Below are 22864 nucleotides of genomic sequence, written 5' to 3'. Positions count from 1 at the left end.
AGGTGCCTGGAATTATATAGGGTAAATAATATATCATGATTTGGAACACATACATTTCATGTGTGTTCCGTGTCTACAGCAATCTATGCAAATGTAGGATGACAAGAAATGCAAGAAATGTTGAAAACATACCTAAAAAAACTTTTTTTTTCTAATTTTATACTCTCAGTCACGTTCACGCTTCCCCCAATCTGACACTGCTATTTTCAAATAAAGATGTGCCATAAAAGAGGTGAACTCAGATAAGGATGAGGGTTCTACATCGGAGAAAGAGAACAGAAGCCCTCCGCGCAAAAAGCTTCCAATCAAACATAAAAATAACGCAGCTACACCAGGCATAAAGCTGAAAGATGACACCATTTGGATGCAGCAAGAGGTGGCTTTTAAATAAGTAACATGTACATGTTTTTCATATAATGACCATCACAAAACATAATTACATGCAGAACTATACACAATACCTTGGCGTGTTCGGCATGCCCTACTGTTTTGTTGAAGGACATGCGTGACAGATTGACCAATAATATCCACTGGCAGGACGACGCCTGACCTCTTGAGGGAAGCATGAACGTGACTGAAAGAATAAAACTGATAAAAAAATGCTAACCTCTACAAGTACCATAAATTTACACAGGCTGTTACAGACTCATATCAAATGTATGCTTTATTCTATAATAGTACCAATAAGAGGAGCTCACTACTCAAAAGGATAATTATGGTTAGCTTAGGAATTGAAACTTAGACCTCTTGATTATGAGTCAGCAGCTCTTACCGCTGCACCACCCAAGTGGTCAAGTCTTCGTCGTACTCTAACCCAAGCTCTTTTTCTATCGGTTATATCTTTGAATAAAAATGCGCTTGTTTTGTTATACGTGTACTTTTTGTGGAAGTGTTTATTTGACATTTGGGCTTCACTCTTCACACATTATACAATTCATGTCAAAATTTTGTCGTTAGTACTGTAACATGAAAAAAGTTTTTTTCTCCATTTCCTGTCATCCTATATTTACATAGATTGTTGTAGACATGGAACACACATGAAATGCATGTGTTCCAAATGACAATATATTATTTACCCTTTACAATTCCAGGCACCTCACACCCAGATAAAGAGCCTTGAGATGGGAGAATTTTTTTGTCCGAGTTGACTGAGGCGGTGAAGGGGGATGGGACAGCAGGCTGCTTGCTGCTTGTGCTGATCAACATATTTACAAAACAAAAGATGCTAATAGAGAGGTGTGAAGGAATTTAAGGTGGCCCGGGATTCCGAGTTTTCTCGTAGGCTTCAAGGATTCTAGTGTTAACACTAGAATTACCAGAGCCTACTGAAAAACTCGTAATTCGCCCCACCTTAAACTGCTTCTTAAATCCCTTCACACCTCTCCGCCAGCGTCCTTTGTTCTCTAAATGTGCTGATAAAGAGAAGCTCGAGCAGCCGGGTATTCCATCCCCACCAATTTAGAACGTGCACGAACTTCTCTCAGCTCATGCCTTGATTGAGTATCTGGGAGTGAAGTGGAGTTTTAGAGTGGAAATAATAGATCGTTGTTTGGAACACACGCATTTCATGTCTGTTCCGTTTCTACAGTAATCTGTGTCAACACATTGTTAAAACAGAAACTTTTTTATATTCTAGTAGTAGATGACAAAATGTAGGCATAAACTATATAATGTATGAAGCCTGAAGTCCAAATAGCAAAGAAACATTTTCACAAGAATAACACAATTGCACTTTTATTCAAACATATAACTGCAGAAAGAAAAAGCCGCCTTAACATGCGACATTGACACCAGTTTACTATAACTGACTCCGTGGTTCAATAGATACAGCCCCGCTTGAATCAATCCTGCGCTCCTCCCTTTTGAGAAGTAAACTGTTCTTAGTCTTACTGTTTTAGTATAAAACATACATTTGATTTCAGTCTGTAACACTTTTCACTCTCTCAGTCGCGTTCAGAATAAATCCATACAACCCCATCTGACACGGCTGTTTTCACTAAAGGCAGCGCTATAGCTCTGCAGTGTACCACGATGCATACTAACGCAACCCGGGTCTGACACACAAACGCTGGCGAAGCTGCCTTCTTCATATCTCACCGTCACTTGCTTTTCGTTTTATTGAGTGTTCCTGCCAGTCCCCGCATGTTGCTGTATGCTTTTTCTTTTGCACCCCAGGACATGCAGAAGAAAGAATGGTAAAGTTAGTATGCATCGTGGTACAGCACAGAGCTATAGCGTCTGTATTCTGTTTCTTTAGTACTCCAGAGGAGAGAATAGTAAAGAGCAGTAAGTTCGGCGCTATATGCAATCATCAGACACTCCCCATCTGCCCGTTGTTTTGTTATACTTTTCAATACTTTTATACTGCTCAAATGGGCATGCTCAAAAAATACACGTGTAATGCCACGAAAAGTGCACGCAGACACTTCATTTCGCAAACAAAACAAGTGCACTTTTATTCAAAACTACCTGTATAACCGAAGAAAAAAGAAAGCAAGATACAGTAGGCGATTGATACGACATCTTGCATGGTGCAATGCTAAGAAGTGAAGATTTTCATTCCGTGCTATATAAAATCATCACATTCAAATATTAACAGTTCCCACACACCCAAGGACCGTCCTTCCTACATTTACGACACGTGTACTTGTTGCCGTGTACACACCTCTCTGTGCTATGGTTTCTATTACACTGAATGAGCACCTGACACTGTACTTTCTTCCCTGGGGGAAGGTCCGCATCAGAGAATTTCCAGTTCCTGCATAAATTCACACCCGATCTGACGCTGTTCGTTTTCAAATAATATTGCATTAGTGCGATTATATTTTCACATATATTGTCTTTCTTTCAGGTGTGTAATAGAAACCACAGCATAGAGAGAAGTGTGTACATTGCTTCTTACAGGAAAAGGCGATGGAAAAAGTGCACTTGAATAAAAGTGCACTTTTGTTATACTTTTACACCAATATATGTTCCTGTGTTTGAACGACACGGGCAGATGGGGAGTGTCTGATGATTGCATATAGCGCCGAAGTTACTGGTCTTTACCATTCTTTCTTCTGCATGTCCTGGGTGCAAAAGAAAAAGCATACAGCAACATGCGGGGACTGGCAGGAACACTCAATAAAACGAAAAGCAAGTGACGGTGAGATATGAAGAAGGCAGCTTCGCCAGCGTTTGTGTGTCAGAACCGGGGCGTTAGTATGCATCGTGGTACACTGCAGAGCTATAGCGTCTTTAGTGAAAACAGCCGTGTCAGATGGGGTTGTATGGATTGATTCTGAACGCGACTGAGAGAGTGAAAAGTGAATAAAAAAAAAGCTAACCTTTAAAAGATCATAAATTGCACCGGCTGTTACAGACTGAAATCAAATGTATGTTTTATACTAAAACAGTAAGACTAAGAACAGTTTACTTCTCAAAAGGGAGGGGAGCAGGATCGAACCCTGACCCCTTGATTCCCAAGCGGGGCTGTATCTATTGAACCACGGAGTCAGTTATAGTAAACTGGTGTCAATGTCGCATGTTAAGGCGGCTTTTTCTTTCTGCAGTTATATGTTTGAATAAAAGTGCAATTGTGTTATTCTTGTGAAAATGTTTCTTTGCTATTTGGACTTCAGGCTTCATACATTATATAGTTTATGCCTACATTTTGTCATCTACTACTAGAATATAAAAAGTTTCTGTTTTAACAATGTGTTGACACAGATTACTGTAGAAACGGAACAGACATGAAATGCGTGTGTTCCAAACAACGATCTATTATTTCACTCTAAAACTCCACTTCACTCCCAGATACTCAATCAAGGCATGAGCTGAGAGAAGTTCGTGCACGTTCTAAATTGGTGGGGGATGGAATAGCCGGCTTCTCTTTATCAGCACATTTAGAAGACAAAGGCTGGCGGAGAGGTGTGAAGGGATTTAAGAAGCAGTTTAAGGTGGGACGGAATTACGAGTTTTTCGTAGGCTCTGGTAATTCTAGTGTTAAGAAGTCAAATTATCTTGTACATTTCTAAAAAAAACAAACTTCAGACTAGAAAGGTATCAGAATTTATTATGCTATATTGCCAAATGAGGCACTCAATAAGGAAAAGGTTGGTTCATTAATGCCAACGTAATCTTTTGACTGCAAGAGAAACAGAAAAATGTAATTTAAGTCATGTTTTCAAAAAAAGGCCTGTAAGTTCTTAGTGCAACAAATACACAAACAGTAGTTTGGCAATGTAATAAAAGAAAACAATAATACATTTGAAAATATAACTGGAAGCACCAAGGAGCAACTGACATAACTGTGGAATACTGTAAGTCCTGATATTCCTTGCAGTGTAAAGAGAACTGGGCCCATCACAAAATACAAATACCACAGTTCAATGTTATCTATGTAGAACAGATTGATAAACCTCTGAGAGTTTCTGAAATACAAGGTGTTACATACTTATTGTAAAGCAGTAAAGCTTCAGGCCTAGATGGCTATCCATTACAATTTTATACAAGATAATCAGCTCAGTGTTGTTATTGTTAGTAATGTTTAATAAAAGTAGAAAATAAAATTCTAAAAAAAAATCACACAAAGTGTCTAAATACTATCTTTTAAAGGAAGATTAAAGATTTGCTACAATGTGTATCACTCAGGCCAATTTCACTATTAAAAATAGTGATGACACTAGCAAACACTTTAGCTGGAAGAATCAAGAAAGTATTTTCCTCTGTAGAATCCCAAGATTAAACCAGATTTAGTTAAACAGATATTTAGTTTCCAATCCCTGGCATTTGTTTAATGTAATATACTTACCTTAAGAATTGTACTCTCCAGAGGGGTTACTATCTATAGATACAGACAAAGCCTTCAATAGAGTTGAATGGAACTATTTATTTTCCACCCTAGGTAAGTCTGTGTTTAGCCCTAATACATATGCATGGACCAAATTACTGTGCAACTGTTGAGAAAAATCAATCTACATTAATAATATGAATTTAGATTATTGCAGATTACAGAAAAATAACCAGACAAGGATGTCCACTATCACCAATTCTTTTGCATCTGCCATTGAACCATTAACTATTCCCCTCCAAAAACACTTACAGGTAAAGAGGATCATAAGGGAAACCCTGACACAGATTCTATAAAGCACCATATCATCAGCATAAATGGATAGCTCAGATCCACCTATCATTTACACCCACTAGTATTAAACCTATTAAGAGAATTACAGAAGATTTCAGCATTTAAAATGAACTTTAATAAAATAATAATTTTCCTGAGAAGACTCAGACATCAAACTTGGCCAGATAACTTTTCATTGATTCTATCAGAACAGTTGAAATATCTAGGAATAATTTTCATAAAGAAACATACATATCTGTTTAAACACAGTTTTGGTTGCACAATGGATGGTGCAAGACAAGATATTAATAGATGGTATAAATATTGTCAAAATGAATGTTCATCCAAAGCTCTAATGTTTATTTCAGAACTTACCTACAATATATGTATTAACAAAACCTTTCTTTAAGATGTCAGGCTCAATTGTAACAACGCATATGGACTTCAAAACTTTCACATATTGAAATGCAACTTTATAGAAATCTAAAGCAGAAGGATGCATGACTACCTACAGTATCTTTCATTTTGATTACTGCTCTGCAAATATTCTTACAGTAAAATATGAAAAACTGGAAGAACTCTACTAATCCAAACTTGATTGTTTTTCAATTTAAAAGAAATCCTCTTGAACATCTTTTCTGTATGCTTTGCTCGGTGCTTCTGTTAACAATACTTATAAATCAATTTACTAGAAGTCTTATGGTTCATCATTTTGTGCTAAGTCGCACTAGGGCAACAGTATTTGCCTATCTGTGTGTAAGGTGTGATTGTAACAATTTATATATTTAATTTTGGAGTTTAAAGTGTTTTAAGGTGGCACCATGAGAACTCTGGTAGACTGAGAAACAGTGAGACAGCTGCAAAAGTGCATTTGGTGTACAACATGAGTCAGCCCATTTGGGATGTGTGGAGGCATCCTGGCATGAGGTATTAAGATGAGAGGGAACAGATTAAAAGCAAGCTGTTTTTGTGGCCACAGGCCGCAGCAAGGTTGAGTTTCCATGCTTCAAACCCATGATCCAGCTGCAAGCCCTCGAGCGTTCCAGGGAGATAGTGTCCGGAATAAGGTATCTTCTCGGCCCGTCCATGATGGAGGCATCCTAGCCATGTAAGGTCCGCGGTGGTCCGCCACAGTCTGCAGCTGATGACGTGCAAGCATGGGCACAGATTTTTAGGCTTTCTACTGGGGTTACAGCACATAGAGCAGACTACATAAGGTGTGTTTGGTAACTGGAGGAAGTGAGGCGTCCTTCAGAATTGGAAGAGGGAATCCTGGAGGTGCATAAGAAAAGGAAGATGGACAGTAAAAGTAATCTCATTGGCAGTTAAGTCTGTTGCTAGTAGAAAGTGCACCGCAAAACTCTTGAGCAGCGTTAAAATGGATAGAAGGAGGTGTGCATACTCTAAATTATCCACTGCAGCACAATGAAGTTGGGATAAATGTGATGAGCAGGACATTTTTTTTTTGGGTGAAAAGTCCTTAGTGTTCCCTGGATTAGCCTGAGAGAAGGTGAAGAGGAAAAGGACTGGGACCTTTGATGCACTTTTGTCTTTGAATTCTGAAAATCCTTGGTGGTCCCTTTTAAGCTGCCTTGATATGGGAGAGTGGAATGGGATTAGAGCCTTTGAGGTTTTTGTTTGTGTTTGGGAATGTTTTCTGTTTATTTTAGTACTTCTAATAGCACCACACTCTATGGCCACAGCAACGAGTTTATCAGATCCGTAGATGAAGAATTTGTAGTGAAGAGGGCCAGGGAAGTGTTGCTGTTTTGAGAGTCAAGACATCCAAAGGTGGCCAAAGCTGGAAATGGGGTTTGGACTGAAAGAAAGTGGAAAGTAAATTAAGCTGTTATGCAGGTAGGGTCGGAGCTACATCACAAAAGGCTGGTGAGAGTGGTGACTTGAGGCAGAGTTGGACTGTGGTTTTTCATTTTTTTTGGTGTATTAAAAGCTAGTAATATTCCATACAATCAAGTCAAACCTAACAAAACTAAATGAATTTCAACCCCCACCGAAGAGAAAGCGAGGAAGGGCAACAGCCACAGTAAGAAAGAGAAAAGAGGGAAGAGAATCTTTTGCCTTGATATAAAAGCTTATTCTAAAATATTATTGATTATACCCTGCCAGGTTTTAAGAAGCTTTTGAACAGATCATCTAAGTGAGAATTAGATTTTTTTCCAATTTCAAATAGTATACAACATCTGTTACCCACTGACTTAAAAGAGGTGGGCTAGGATTCTTCCAGTTGAGCAAGATACGTCTATGTGATAAAAGTGAAGTAAAGGCAATTATAGTTGGTTTGTCCTTCTCTTTAAGCCCATCTGGGAGTACACCAAGCACAGCTGTTAATGGATTAGGAGTGATTGTGACACCAAGGGTGTCTGATAGGCATTTAAAAATTTTGGTCCAGAATGATGTTAATTTGTCTCACGCCCAAAATATATGGCCTAATGAGGCTGAAGCTCGACTGCAACGTTCACAGGTTGGATTTTGCCCTGGAAACATTTTGGACAATTTTAAACAAGATGTGAAAAAAGACTTTATTTTGAATAATTAAATGCTTTGCACATATTGAGCTAGAGTGAATTCTATGCATGGCTGCCTTCCACTCATTTTCTGAAATGTTCAGTAAGAGATACTTTTCCCTCTGTACTCTGGGATCTTTGAAAGGAAGGGATTTTAAAATGTTTTTATATATTATAGAAATGCTGTCAGAGTCCTCAAGACTGATAAATATTTCTTCTGAAATAGATATTGGTGGGAGGTGAGGAAATTGGGCAGATTTTTTTGAGTAAAGTTTAAAATTTGGTAATAGTGGAGAAATTATGTTGATGGGAAGCTAAATTTGGAGTGTAATTATTTGTAGGATGCAAAGACATTATCTAAGTGAATTAATCCCAAATGTTTTCCAAACACTAAAAGTTTGAGAGGGTGGAAAAAGATGGTTATCATGTACAAGTGACACACATAAATATATCTATCACATATATATCTCTACCTTGAAGTGCTTCCTACATTGGTTCCATATTCTGAGTGAATTAAGGACAATTGGGTTGTTAGTATATTGTCAAGTTTGGGTCGCAAAGTTGCACAGCAGAGTACGGATGGTTTTCCAAGGAGTAGAAACTTTATTGCTGATCAGGCAGATACAAACACAAGTCTCTTTTAGAGGCGCTCTGCCCTCGCAAGGAACAGCTGCCAAACTTGATGCATCAGCCCCAATTCCTGGTCAAAATAACACAAAATCTTCTTTATCAAGGGGGTATAGTGGCTCAGAAGTAGTGGCCAGATCAAAGGGAGCCTGGGGAGAGACAGGAGAGTGAGCTGAAGAGTGTGTTTATTTCTCATTGAAAACTGTTTAAGAGGGGATTTCTGAAGGGTGCCCGCATTCCCCTGCAGCAGTGGTCATAATATTGACAATAACTTCTATTTACTCGGGTACAAAGCAAGGAATATTAAGAAGTACTGCAGGATTTCATTTCAATTTGTGACCAAGCCTGTGTGTGTTTATCTATTTGTGTCAATGTCCAGGTTTTTATAGCTTGTATATTTGCAGTCCAGTAATAAAATTGAAAGATAGGTAGGGAACTAAGACCATCTGGTGTATGTCGTTGTAGTTGTTGGATGCATGGATGTTTAAAATTCCAAATAAATGAAGTTATAATTGAATATAATTTCTTAAAAAAATATTTGTTAATGTATATGGGGATGCTCTGAAATAGAAAAAGGAGCTTAGGGAGAATATTCATCTTGACAGTGTTAATTCTTCCTGTTAAAGTGAGATGAAGGGTAGACTATCTATGCACGTCTTTAAGTTGTTCCATGCAGACAGAAAAATTTTGTTGAAAAAGAGCTTTATGTTTACTTGTGATGTTTACCCCTAGGTATTTAAAATGATCTGCGATGATAAAAGGGAAGGTGTCCAATCTAATGTTGTGTGCTAGAGAGTTCACTGGAAAAAGCACACTTTTATTCAAAGTAATACTGACTGCACATGTCTTTTGAAATTCTGCAAGTTCTTTTAGGACTGCAGACACAGTATTTTGCGGATCTGATATATAGAGTACCATATCATCTGCATATAGTGATATATTCTGTTCAATTTCCTTCTCTGATAATCCCCAATATCTCATTTCGAAAGTGTACAGGCAATGGCTCAATGGTGATTGCAAACAGCAGCAGTGACAGGAAGCATCCTTGTCTAGGACCATGCTCTAATTTGAAGTAGTCTGAAATAATGTTAATACAAACTGAAGCTTCTGGACTGGTATACAGTAGTTTGATCCATGCAACATCCATATGTTCAGGCCAAATCCAAATTTGTGCAAAGTAGTGAACAGGTAGTTCCATTTATTAAATCAAATGTTTTTTCTGCATTCAAAGCTAATTTGATCTCCGGGGTCTTAGACTTGAATATATTACATTAAACAGGTGTCAAAAATTGGAAGCTAAGTGTCTGCCCTTAATAAATCCGTTTTGGTTTTCTGATATTATTGAAGAAGGCACATTCTCAGTCCTTCTAGCTAGAACTTTGCAGAGTATCTTTTTCAGAAGTTAGATTGGTCTGTATAATGCACATTGTAATAAGTCCTTGTTTTTCTTAGGAAGGATGGTAAATAATGCTTGGTCAATAGTCTGAAGTAGAATTTTATTGTCTCTGACTTCTGATAAATGTTGCAAATAAAAGGGGAGCTAACTTAATTGGATTTTTTTTATAAAATTCGGAAGGTAGACATCAGGGTCTGCTGCTTTCCCACTCTGAAATGAGTTTATAGCATTTAGTAATTCTGAGAGTGTCAGAGGTTTATCCAATTCCTCTCCACTGAAAGTATCTAGGTGTCTATAATGCATTGAAAAACGTATTGTGTCTTGTCTTCTTTTAACTAATACAATATAGGGACTTATAGTAGTCTCTAAATGTGTGCATCATATTTTTATAGTCAATGATTTTGTCTCCATCTGTATTGGTAATTTCTGGTATTGCATTATGAACTTCCTGCTTGTGAATTACCAACCTTCTCTCTGTGTTTATAGTAATGATGTCACAATTTAGAAATGAGTTGTTCCCTTTCTTTTTTCGTCAAAAGGTTGAGTTCTGATTGCAAACCCTACCTTTTCCTATAAAGTGCTTCATTTGGAAACTTGGTATGTTCTTGATCTATTCTGGTAATTTCACTGATTTACTCTGATGCTAATAACAGGGGGTTAAGATGCCAGCTGAAGAAGAGTAGAATGTGGGGTATATTGATTTGAGCTTCATGATCAGAGGGGTGTGGTCGGAGATAACGATAGTGTTATACTTGCACAATTTGATCGTGGGTAAATAATTGTTATCTATAAAGAAATATTCGATTCTTAAGTAAAAAATTATGTACAGGTGAGAAGAAGGAATATACTCTTGAGTTTTCATTTATAAATCTCCAAGGGTCTGATAAGTTATAATCAATTACAAACTGAGTAATTGTTTTTGCAGTGTTACATGTTATTGCCCCTTTGGCTGAAGACCTATCCAGGTCTGGATGTAAAACACAGCAATTATAATTTTATGGGTGCTCACATTAGGAATACGTTTTGTATGAAGTCTCTATCATCCACATTGGTTGCATAGATATTTATCAAAATCAATTTACAATTACATAAATTACCCATAACAACCACTTATCACCCTTCAGAATCAGATACTACATCTTATACTACAAACAAAATCTCTTTGCAACCAAAACTGATCCTTGCTTAATAAATGGGTCTCCTGTAAAAATACTATCTTGGCATTTAGTCCTGTTAGGTGAGAGAATACTTTCTGATTAAATTCATGATTGAGACCTTTGACCTTCAAGCTCACAAAATTCACTGCTTGGTCATAGAGATATTAATTCTGAACTTTTGTTGAAATTTTGTAGTCTTAAATTTAGGTAGTATATTATTACATAAGATAGCTTAAACCTTAATTTCTAATTTTGTCGGGAGTTATTGCTATGAAGCCTATTTTTGTGTTGGCACTTACAATTGTGGGGGTAAAAAGGATAGATTAGAAATAGCTTGTTCTATTTCTCTCCCCCCTTCGCCCCACCCCCTCTTTTGTCTCAATACCTCTCATTTTGACTCCCCATGTGAGGCTAGACCACACTTCCCGAAGTCCCAGTCCTCTGACAAACCTAGAGACAGAACATGTCCAAAACAAAATAACCCCCCAGCAGCAGAGTAGAAGGTATAAAGTAGAGATATCTATTAGCAATACAGTCCTAATACTATAAACCAATATAATCTTAAACAGCCCCAAAAAAATAAACCCCGGGAATGTTGTTAAACAGTACCCATGGAGAAGCAGATAATGTATGATAGTACAATCCTAATACAATAAACCAAGTGTATGATGTTAAACAGTCCCCTTTGGGGCCAAAAAAACATTATTATAATTTTAATTGTAATTAAAAATAGCCGAGAAGGAAATAGAATATCAAAAAAAAAATCTCATTGAAAATGGACCAAATTGCAGGTAAACTCTTCTTTGCCTTGCCAGGGCACGATGTGACTCATGATCATATTTCAAAAAGTGTCAGGATCAATGTTATTAGTTCTTTTTCTGCTTCATCCAGAGAACTAAAAATGTAGAACTTGCCTTGAATATCCACTCTCAATTTAGCAGGATACAAGAGGGTGTATCTTATTTCAGCTTTCTATGAGCACTGTTTAATGCCGTAAAATGCAGCATGTTTAGCAGCTGTTGAAGGTGAGAAATCACGGAAAATACAAATGCAGTTATTTTCAAATACAATCTCTTGTTCAGTCTGAAAAGTGACACCTAATTTAATTTAGATTGTAATTTGTTGAAACAGAATAAGGCCTCTAGGTTTTGAGGCATTCAATCCACGTATGCAGTAAGTGGCTGATATCTCAGTGTCTGATTTAAAGTTCTCTCCAATTATTTTAGAGAGTAGTTCAGCTATAAGTTTCACTGGGTTGGGACTTTCACAGCTTTTAGAGAAACCTTCAATTCTGATATTTTGTGTCCATCTTCCAGTGCAGCTAGTCTGTCTCCAAGATCTTTGCATTCGGAATTTGCAGCTGTTGCTTTTTTGTCAGCAGTAGATGCCAATTGTTCAACTATTTCAATATAAGCTGTGAATGTTTGCTTAACATCTTCAAGCTGTGCACCAAGTGCTATAAATTTATTCTCAAACTGACTCACATTTTTCTGTATTTTTTCCTCATTTTTATTCTAGCATGCCTTTAATGTTTGCCTCAAAGCGACTGCATAAAAGTTTCTCCTAGTCTTTAATGTCCTGAACCAGCTTCTCGTTTGTCTTGTTTATGTCTTTTATATCTTGCCTTATATTCTTTATGTCCCCCCGAGTGCAGTAATTATTGCAGTGATCGTTACCTTCAGCTCTGACTACTTGTTTTGTTGTTCTCTGTGCCACATGGGCAGAGAAACAAGCCCATTTGGAGTTGGTGCAGCTGACTCGCGGGGGGTAGTTGACAGCGGGGATAGTATGGCCATGCTCAGTTCCAAAGATCATTCTGGAATCAATGAGTTCTCTTGGCCCTACTCACTTGCAGTTTCGCTCCCACTTTTGCTCTCAGCTAGAGCCAATGCTGCAGTGTCAAGATCTATTCTTTCGCATATATGTTTAAGGTCAATCTTTGGCAGGCCATTCCTTGAACTTGAACTTGAGGCCTGTTTAAACTTAAATGAAGCTTTAGCTGTCTTTTCCATTTCTTTCTGAGCTATTTTTCGGCTACTAATGCTTGTATATATTTGCATTTATTTTAATTGAAATCCCTTAGGTCCAGTAAATACTGGATACCTTGGGATGATGGTTTAAAAAAAAGGTAAAATAACACCTTTGCTAACGGAGTTCCATCTCAGATGTGCATCTCCAGAAATGGACAAGACCAAACCCTCATACTGACATCACCAAAAGGAAGGATAAATGGCACATAGAACAGAAGGAAATAAGAGCAGTGATGGAGGAGGACAGGACCGGCAGAACAGTGGTAATGAGCAGACAGTGAGCTTGGACCAAATGGGTCAATGTTTAGTGGGGCTACATAATAATAGTATGTTCTATGTGTATGCCGAGTGCATTTTGTTTCATCATCCCGTTTACTGTCCGTTATATGTGCATCAGTAAATGTTGTCCCTGTAAATGCAGAGGGGAAAGATAATGGAGAGAGACTGCAGCCCTGAGATGGAAATCACCTGTTGGATCCACCTGTTACATTAGGGACATTTTGCATTTAAAAAAAACAAGAGCGAAGGCAAGGAGAGAGAGAGAGGAGACAAATCGAGAGGAAAAGAAGACAATATAACCATCCATTTATCAACTCATCACTGATGATCATTGCTTTATTCCACTGCCTGCTTTTTCTACATCATGACAGCCAGAGCCAAGAAACCCCGGGGTTCAAATTCATTCCAGCCATTGCCAGCACTTTTACGGTGAGGTCATTTTGTTGTCAGGAAGGAGCACAATATCACTACAGCCAGTTTATACAGACTTTATTTTGGACTCATTTTTCACCTCATTTTGCTGTATTTATCTAATCTGTGTTTGTATTTGTGTTATGTGCTTTTGTTTATTGTTTAGGGGCAAGGGAGGATTAATGTAAATATTTGTATATTCGTTTCTCATATTATATTTAGTCACTGGTGTTTTTGGGATAGTGGTGTTTTGTGTGCACATATATATATATATATCTATATATATATATATTATTGAATATTTTTCTGTCTTTTCATTTTACAATATATCCGTGTTTGGTTTTACATATCTGTTTACTGTTTTCAGATTATTTCTTTGTGTCGAGAAAAAAATAAGACAACTTGTAAGGAGTATGACTTGTTATTAGAGCAAGAAACCTCAGGTAATCCAAGGAATAAGTCTTGGTAGTGTAGTGGCCGGTCTGGATAAGTCCTCGGCCGTTACAAATGGACCTGGGCTGAGCTGTGGAAAGCAAAAAGTTTCTTGTCCAGGTGGTCAATGAAGTGCTTCACAGCCGATCAAATCTCTATGAATAGCTCAAGGTGGGGACACCAGCCTGTGCACTTTGCTCAAAGCATGGAACAATTGAACACATCCTACGTTGTTGCAGCAAGGCACTGGGAGAAGGGTGGCACTGGTGGAGGCATGACCAGGTCCTGAAGACCATCTCAGAACCCATCAATGCTGGAATGAAGTAAGTCAAGAAGATTCCCCTCCCAAAACAAGTCATTGACATTGTCAGAGCCAGGGAGCAGCTAGGACCTCACGTGACAATAATAACTGGAATACTGGTCTCTGCAAGGTACTGATACCTTATGGTAGATCTTGAGATACAACTGTAGTTCCTGCAGCAAATTGCTGACGTAGTTCTGGTTTCTGATACCACACAGCAGGTTGTGCTCCAGGAGTTGACAGTACTGTGGTAAAACCTCCTGGATGAGGCATTTGAGAGGAAATTCACTAAGTTTGATGATCTGGTCAGAGAATGTCGGTAAAGTGGCTGGAGGGCACGACCCTTGCCAATTGAGGTTGGGTGCAGGGGTTTGCAGCCCGATCCCTATTCAGAGCTCTTAGTTCACTTGTCATTGAGGGAGAGAGGAGGAGAAGAGCTATCTGCAGCAATACCAATGCAGCACAGAGAGTCTGAAAGTGGCTGTAGCTCAGGATATGAGAGCCATCAGGCCCGAGTGGCTAGTTTGCGATTTGAACACAAGCCTGGGTTTGTTCATCTCAGACTGGGTTATTTGGAAGGGGGATTATAATGCTGAAAGTCCTGAAACATGCAATGACTCTAGGAACATCACTGAAGTTGTGTTCAGAAGTATCAGTAGATATATTTGTACATTCATACAAAACATTAACTCTGAATTTATGATTGATTTACCAATGTGATTTTTCGCTTCACTTCAGCTGATATTTTAATGTCACATGTTTTCAATTAAGAACTGTCGATTTTTTGTTCCATTTTGCCTGTGTTTCTCACACACCCTGGTTTATCATTGGTATGACTTCTTGTTGCACCATGGTTGAGTTGTTACAAGATACATGGTAGAGATAAATACACATTTATTAAAGATATGGAATCATTGCATAACATATTTTAAAGAAGACAATCTTTTATCTATATCCCCAATACAGGATAATCACCTTTTTCATTCTTCCTACAATGCTCAATATTTGGAAGACCTCAGGGCTGTGACACTTAGAGATCTCCATATTGATAAAGCATTTGGTTCCTTTGAATAATTAACCTCTAAATTTAAACTCTGCAAACATTTTTTTTATTTTATATACAAATTAGACACTTTGTTAAAAACATTCTACCTAGTTTCCCACACCTTTTAGCAATTTCTGTTTCTGAGGCAACACTGGCTAGTCTGGATAAAAAGATAAGCAGCATCTACAAAATACATATACTATTATACTTTACTGATCTTAAAGAATGATAGTTCATAAAATACATTCTAGTTCAATATGTGGCAAGCATGCTATATTCAACTAAACATTCATCAATCATATATATATTGTTTAAACTGTCTAACATCAACACAGGGCAAGACCAAACATGTGAAAGATGTCATCAACCACCTGCATCGCTAGGTGACATGTTTTGGGAATGTCAGAAAGTTAAACCATTTTGGGTAATTATTTTGTGTATCTCTCAGATAGCCTTGGATCTAAAATCACTTCTAATACTTTAACAGTGTTATCTGGAGTAACACCAGATGACACAATAGTATCCTATGAAAAATCAGTTGTAATTTCCTGTACTACTCTACTTACATAAAGACTTACTTTGCTGTGATGGAAGAAGTCCAACCCATCTTTTATAATTCAGTGGGAAAATTATGTTCTCTATAATCTCAAATAGGAAAAATCACTTCCTTTTTGAAGATATGTTCAAAACTTTCTTCAGAATTTGGCAAAAGCTCATTATCATTCCAAAGTAACTAATTCTAAAGTGAACACACTGGCCTTGTGCCTAACTTTTTTTTACTCTATTAGCTGTTACAAAGGTCTTTTAAATGGAACTATCTATTTATGTTGCTCTCTTTGCCAGGCTGGAGTTTAATAACAAGTTATTTTTGGATTGTTTACAAAATATACAAGATATGTTTTATAATGTATTGCATCCGAATAAACGTTTTTTGTTTTTTTTTACCAATGTAGAGTAAATAAAAATTACAAGAATAAGGGCCATGCTACCAGTCAAAAGGTATAGAACAACTGGGTTTTTCCAGTTTTTGTTTAAATTTGATCAGTTCAAATGAAATGAATGACCTAAAATGGTGAAAAGGTAAGCAGTAAACTACTACAGGTTTAAAAAGTTTAGGTTAGCAAAACTGAAAAAGGAAATATTAGAATATTATAAATTAGTCTTTTTCAGGGAACGACTAATATGTTACAACCTACAGATGTTCTGCAGCAATTAAAGTTCATTATGCCTTGCAGACAGATTACTTAAAAACCCTCTGTCTGTTACTACACCCTCTGAAGTACTACTTGGACAATATTACACTGTAGAAAGTTGTGAATTCCAGTGGTAATGACAGGAAAACGGCAATTAACAAATGAAATGTGACAGTGCCTTATTACCCTTAGAAGTGTAGACATTTTATTTAGAGTAACAGCAAGAATAAATAAATAAATATATCCAAGTGCCAGTGAGTATGGTGTATTACAAAATCCAAAGTCAATTGGAAACTGGAAGAAACTCCGATAGGAAGAGATCTGGCTGACCCAAAGTCACAACTCAATCAGAAGACAAGTTTTTGAGGGTTTCCAGCTTATGTGACGGCACCTCACAGCACAAACAGCTTGAAGCACAGCTTAAGAGTGGTCTAAAAAAAGCCAGTCTCAGTTTCTACTGCGAAGAGGAGATTTTGTGCTGCAGGTTTGACAAGGTGAGTGGCAGTAAGAAAGCCATTCCTTAAAGGACAAATATGGCCTTGAAATACTGCAGACTGGAAGAAAGTCTTATGGACCGATGAATCCAAATTTGAAATCTTTATTTCATCACGCAGGGTGTTTGTACACCATTGAGTTGGTGAAAGAATGGTCCCTCAGTGTGTGACACAAACTGTGAAATATGGGGGGAAAGTGTGATGGTCTGGGGTTCTTTTGCCTTGTTTTATTTCACAGTAAATTGTTTATTAAACTTTCAGGTAGTCTTTCAGGTATACACTGATTGATGTTACATCACTTTGTTCTCAATGAATTATACAGTATTACTCAATAAAGATTTTCCACTTGAATATTTCATTCTATTGAGATCTGATATGTGATTTAAGTATTCCCCTAATTTTTTGAGCAGTGTAAATAAATAAATATACACACACACTTTAGTCTGAACACACACTGGTATGAATATAAAGCAAGAAAATTAAAAAGAAAGAAAACTTCTGACATATGAAAGTGACATTCCTTATACAGTATATGTGCATAACTGAAATGTAAATGGCAGAAATCTGGTGAGAAAAAGAAATAACCATAGGGCAGGGCAGGGCAAGGGCTAAGTCTAAACAAAGGTGTAGTCCGTCTGTACCTGGCTCATTTAAAGATTTGCAGGGTGCTGGCAGCAACATTGTGTGCGGCCAGGGATAACACTGCTTTTGTATTTGAGGATCTGGTATGTAGTGTCCCTATAAAGGATCTAGTTGCTTTCATAGTCTGCCAGCCATTCTTCCGTTTATGACATCCTTGATTTTTGCATATAGAAGTGAGCACATTGCTCTTGTTCCTTCATAACGAAAATTATATTTGTACTTTTTACAACCCTGCAATCAACATTTAATGAATTTGAAAGATGCTTTTTCATACTTCTGTTACTAAAAAACACAAATAATCTATCACTTCAAACTGCAGTGTGCACTGTTCTCAACTAGCAGCTCTAAGAAAGAAGAGTCAGTGCAGCTATTCAGACAGTGAAGTTAGTTCTCACTTCTATACTGATCACTCATAAGATATAAGATTATACTATCACATGATTATGACCAAACGACCAACTTGCTGAAAGAAGAATACATTTTTCCTCTTTATAAATCTCAGTGCCCAGCCATCCATTACCTGGCTGAAGGATATGTTGTGTGTGTTCTGAAACAGCTAGAGCGTAACAGTCACCCATTCTGTTAGTGTATAGTACATAACGAAATGCCAGTTCCACAGCAAAGTGTGTGGCTCCACAAAGAATAAGACATTTAACACAAACAAGCCATTTTCTTTGTATTTTCATGTTTGTGTTAATCCTTGACATATTTAAATAACTCAATATGTGGCCTAGTAAATACTGATTATATGATACAATCATGGCATATTACTGGTCTTGTATAAAAATGTCCACTGGGGACCAAATAGTGAGACGTGCACAGTGCACTAGGGATACTGGCCACTAGCCAAAGTTTTGGAACCAGAAGACTACTAATTTCCACTACATAACTTATACAAGTCTACCACTAGACAGCATTAAAAAGTAGAGTGTAACCGATAATTCTTAAGGTCTGTCTAGTTTGGAATAAGTTGCAATATTCAAGACAGCAGAAATGGGTTAGTTATATGAAAAGGTTTTCTGTAGAAAGAAAGAAAAAAAAGATAACAAATAATCAAGAGCTATATACCGAAAATAAGGTCATTTTTACATATTTATTTCTGTTACAAATGCTTCAACCGAATAGAGATTACTTGTTCATTCCAAAACTGTTAACATCTGTTTCCATATTCTTTGTTAGCAATAAAAATTTGTAGATTGTCATAGACTGACATTTCCACATAATGTATATTTAAGTTTTAAATCCCTGTTCTACTTAAATTTGGGAAACCTTAGTGTGGTTCAAGCTTCTTGTAACTAGTATCTTAAAAACAGCCAAAATAACCAAATGCCCCTGCGGCACAAAATAAAATGTGTAGTTTGATTCCTGGGGCACCTCCTTCTGTACATTCTGTACCTTAGTCATTATATTGTGTATTGCTTTGCAATTTATTGGTTTTGGAAACAGTACATATAATTAAATGTAATTATGATGACTACCTCTGCAATTGTTTTTATGTTAAATTCCTGGCACTCACTGTGGCTATACGCTTTCATCCCAACCAACTTCTGCATTTAATTGGACTCTTACTTTCCTACAGGTAGCTGTCATTTGTTACTTAGATTTTTGGTGTCAGTCTAGCTTGACTTTATTAAAATTTTTTTAGAATATAGCAAGTATTTATATATGTTACATTTTGTTTCTTAAAATCACTAATCAGCATGTCGATCATAAATTATAATTATTAGGATGTAATTATAGGATCAAACTTCACAGGAAAAGGGTAAATTACAAAGGGAAATTATAAGAAATAAACAGTTAAAACTTCAGTATCTTAAAAATACACATTTCTGAATGTCATATAAAATTATATCTCATACAACCATACTTTTCTGAATGCAGAATAAAAAAGAGAAAAGGTAATTAAACAATGAGTTCAACCAGAAGTTCAATACTTGCTACACTGGTATAAACTGTACAATGCAAAATTAACATATATTTAAAAAAATTAGCATTTGAATGTCTCCTGCATCGTTACAGTTCTTTTATTCAGAATAAATATTCTACTCCTACCATAATGTTATGTTTTCAATATTTATACATATAGAAACTAGAATAAACATATGAAATACACTACATCAATATGATCATGCCTGGAATGCAACAGGAAAAATGTCTTTGTATCCTAAAAATAGAATTATATTTTTTACAAATTTCCTGAAAATGGTTATGATTAACCAGTTTATTTCAAGGCAATTCATTTCAAGCGTATAACTGGCTAAAATACACGAACAATGCGATTTCCCTCCATGAATGAGAAGTAAGCAAGCACTGCCTACAGCCATTAAACCAAGAGATAAATCTCTGCAAAGAAAAGAGCTATGGCGATCTAATTTGTGCATACCACCTCTTCTTGTTCAAAATTCCCCAGTGCTTTGAATGTACAGTATGAGACAGTCTTGGACAAATGCCCACTGCATTTTGATATATAATCTGATAGCAATGATGGAGGAGTCTACTGCAACAACGACACTAATTGTAATTTTTCTGCTGCGGGATATCTTAGTATTTACATTGAGATGGTTCAGATGGAGATAAAGATGGAACTACACCCATTAAAGTACTTCAGTCCGAATGTGTGTATTTACTCAAATGCGGCTTATGCATTACCTAGTTAAACAACTCCTTAGGGTCGCTCAGTTCTATATTAGTGGCATTTGAGCCTTGGGGTTGTCACCCAACAGTTAAACCGCTAGACGACACTGCCTAATCTAAAACTAAGCATTTGCTGTGTCTTTAATGGAAAGTAAAGCAAAATCTGCAACAATGAAAACAAAAACATAGGAATGAGACACGATGGAAACGTGTTAACCTAAAAGAATGAGACACGTACCCTGTGTTTCTTATAAACAGGACATTTTTCTCTGAGGTAAGCGCGAGAGAAGCTGTCTTCGTCAAATCAGGGGATATCTGCGCTTTCACAAGCGAGGGCTGCAAGCCTTATTAACCAGGTAGATAGATGGCTGCAGACAATCTAAACATTCACCGACTAAGATAAAGTGAGGCTGAAGTAAGTCAATCTCATGTCCGTGGTTTCGCGTGTTAACCGGTGTGCATGTTTAAGATATAAAACCGGGGTGTCTTTCGTCAATAACGGGCACCCTCTGCCTCTCCTTAACGATGACTTTGGGAATGCGTTCCGTGTCTTTTAGAAACGAATGTATGACAATAATGGCCAAGCAAGTGAAACTCATCCAGATTTTCCCGGACAGAGTGTTTGAGGTCATCAAAGCAGCATCAACTAAGAAATCGCGATTAAAACCAAATAGGTTCTTTGCGGGATCAAGAAATACACAAGTATTTGCGCTCAGGTGTGCTATCTTCGCTCCAAAAGCAACACGAACACATGTGATGAAAAAGGTACAAAACAAAAAAGGAAAAGTGAAAATGAGGTGCAAATAAATAAGCAAGCGCACGCCGACGGGCAACTATGAAGTGTCATGTATTTTAGTGATCTCTTGGACAAGGGCACGTAATGGGAGACTGAGAGGCTCGCATCCACCAGGAACTCAAATTGTCTCGTAGTAAACTGTCAGTAAGTCTATGCTGTTCTTTGGCGTTCTAACCTGGGTTCTTATTGCACTCTGCTTTCTTAAAAAAAAAAGATAAAACTTTATTTTAAACCACAGTGCACAGCATGAAATATACACAGTCAAAGAAAGAATAGGCATTAAAGTATCAACAAAACATGTATCACCATGATAAAAAAAACTGAAGTAATACGATCTTTCTCGAAATCTAATCACACGTGAACACATTTCAAGATAGTATTTCTAACGCGTTTAAGCGAAGTCCCCCTTTAAAGAGGACGTAAATAAAATGCTCAAGTCCAAAATAAATAACGTCCCAGTAACAGGTAGTCTAGTCTGTGAGGACTTACCAAGCACAGTTAATGCTGCTCTTCACTAAGACGCTCTTCTGTCATTTGCACATCTCTGTTGTGTTGCTCATTCCCTTATCCGAATCGCTCAAAGCTCACTGTCGTCTCCATACGCATCACAGGGTGAGCTATTCCTGCGTGGGGCGCGGGAGTCACTCCGCGAGGGGTTCGCCACTTTAGTTCTTTGTGTATTGAACTGTCACAGTTAGCTCTTTTCAGAAGAATCCTACTGCTGGGTCGGAGAGCTGTAAACTCACAGTCCAGCAACACGCGCGCTCGCCCTGGAGTCTCCTACCTAATCTCCTTTTCAATTCAAAATATTACTATATAAGTGAGCGCGCTCCAGTGGGCGCTCGCGTTCGCTTTGTGCAAATGCAACCGCGTGTGCACGCCACTGCAATCCTTGCGCTAAGGGTTCCAGACGTGTGGGCGCTGGACTCGTGAGTGAAGGAAGGTCGAGTCTGGCAAAGTTTACATCAGGCATGTCTGCACAGTTCGGTTCAATGCAATCATGTTAAATGTATCTGACCAGACGTAATTCTGAAGGGTTTTTTTGGCCAGGGATTTGTCAATTCGAATGGACGAGACGCCCGAATTTTGGAGGAATGCTTTTGCATAAATTTAGAATGTAACTGAAAATAAATTCGCTATGTAGAAGTTCTCTAAAAATCGCGGTCATATTTCTCTCTTCTTTTCTAAACCTTACTTATAGCAGCCAAAAACAAATAAGGTGCGATTCAGCCGATGATATTAGTTTCCCTTGAAATAACTCTGCATCACGAAGCAACAACGAATGTAATGAAAGAATGAACGATATTTTGTATAGAATTGTTTACCAAACTAATACATAGGTGACTGAACATAAACTGTAAGTAAAGAACATTCGTTTTCCCATCCTTTTAAATGGCTTCACTATCTAGTTAATAATAACATACCTACTGTATCAGTTGTTTGCTAAAAATGCCAGTCAAAAAGCCATAAACTGCAGTTGACAGTGACACAGTTAAGCAAATGTATTTTACTCTGCTGTTTTAATAGCATTTTAAAATGTTATAGAATATCACCTATATATACTGTACACTGTAAAATACCAAGTCTATCTGTAATGCTAATTCAATGATGTAATCTCTCTCTCTCTCTCTCTCTCTCTCTCTCTCTCTCTTTCTCTCTCTCTCTCTCTCTCTCTCTCTTCAAATACACTGTCATCAGCAATCATGTTTGGGAGAACAGGGCTTCCCAAGCTCACTTAGTTAAGATTCTTGCCTTCTTTGGCTCAAATCACAACATTCATTTAACAGCTGCATCCTAC

General features: G+C 37.4%; 1 protein-coding gene across 1 annotated transcript in view; it reads right to left on the bottom strand.

The window, feature by feature from the left end:
• The window catches only part of LOC120539529 (alpha-1A adrenergic receptor-like), a 163773-nt gene extending 141879 nt beyond the window's left edge, over positions 1–21894 (bottom strand). Inside the window, exon 1 of the mRNA XM_039769676.1 lies at positions 21556–21894. The gene's annotated coding sequence lies outside the window, so the exon portion shown is untranslated. The remainder of the gene's footprint in view (positions 1–21555) is intronic.
• Between the last annotated feature and the right edge of the window lie 970 nt (positions 21895–22864).

Source organism: Polypterus senegalus, chromosome 11 (assembly GCF_016835505.1).
Source record: "Polypterus senegalus isolate Bchr_013 chromosome 11, ASM1683550v1, whole genome shotgun sequence".
Classification (NCBI taxonomy): domain Eukaryota; kingdom Metazoa; phylum Chordata; class Cladistia; order Polypteriformes; family Polypteridae; genus Polypterus; species Polypterus senegalus.
The sequence above is the reverse complement of the archived record's forward strand: the minus strand, read 5'-3'. Positions and strand labels throughout refer to the sequence as shown.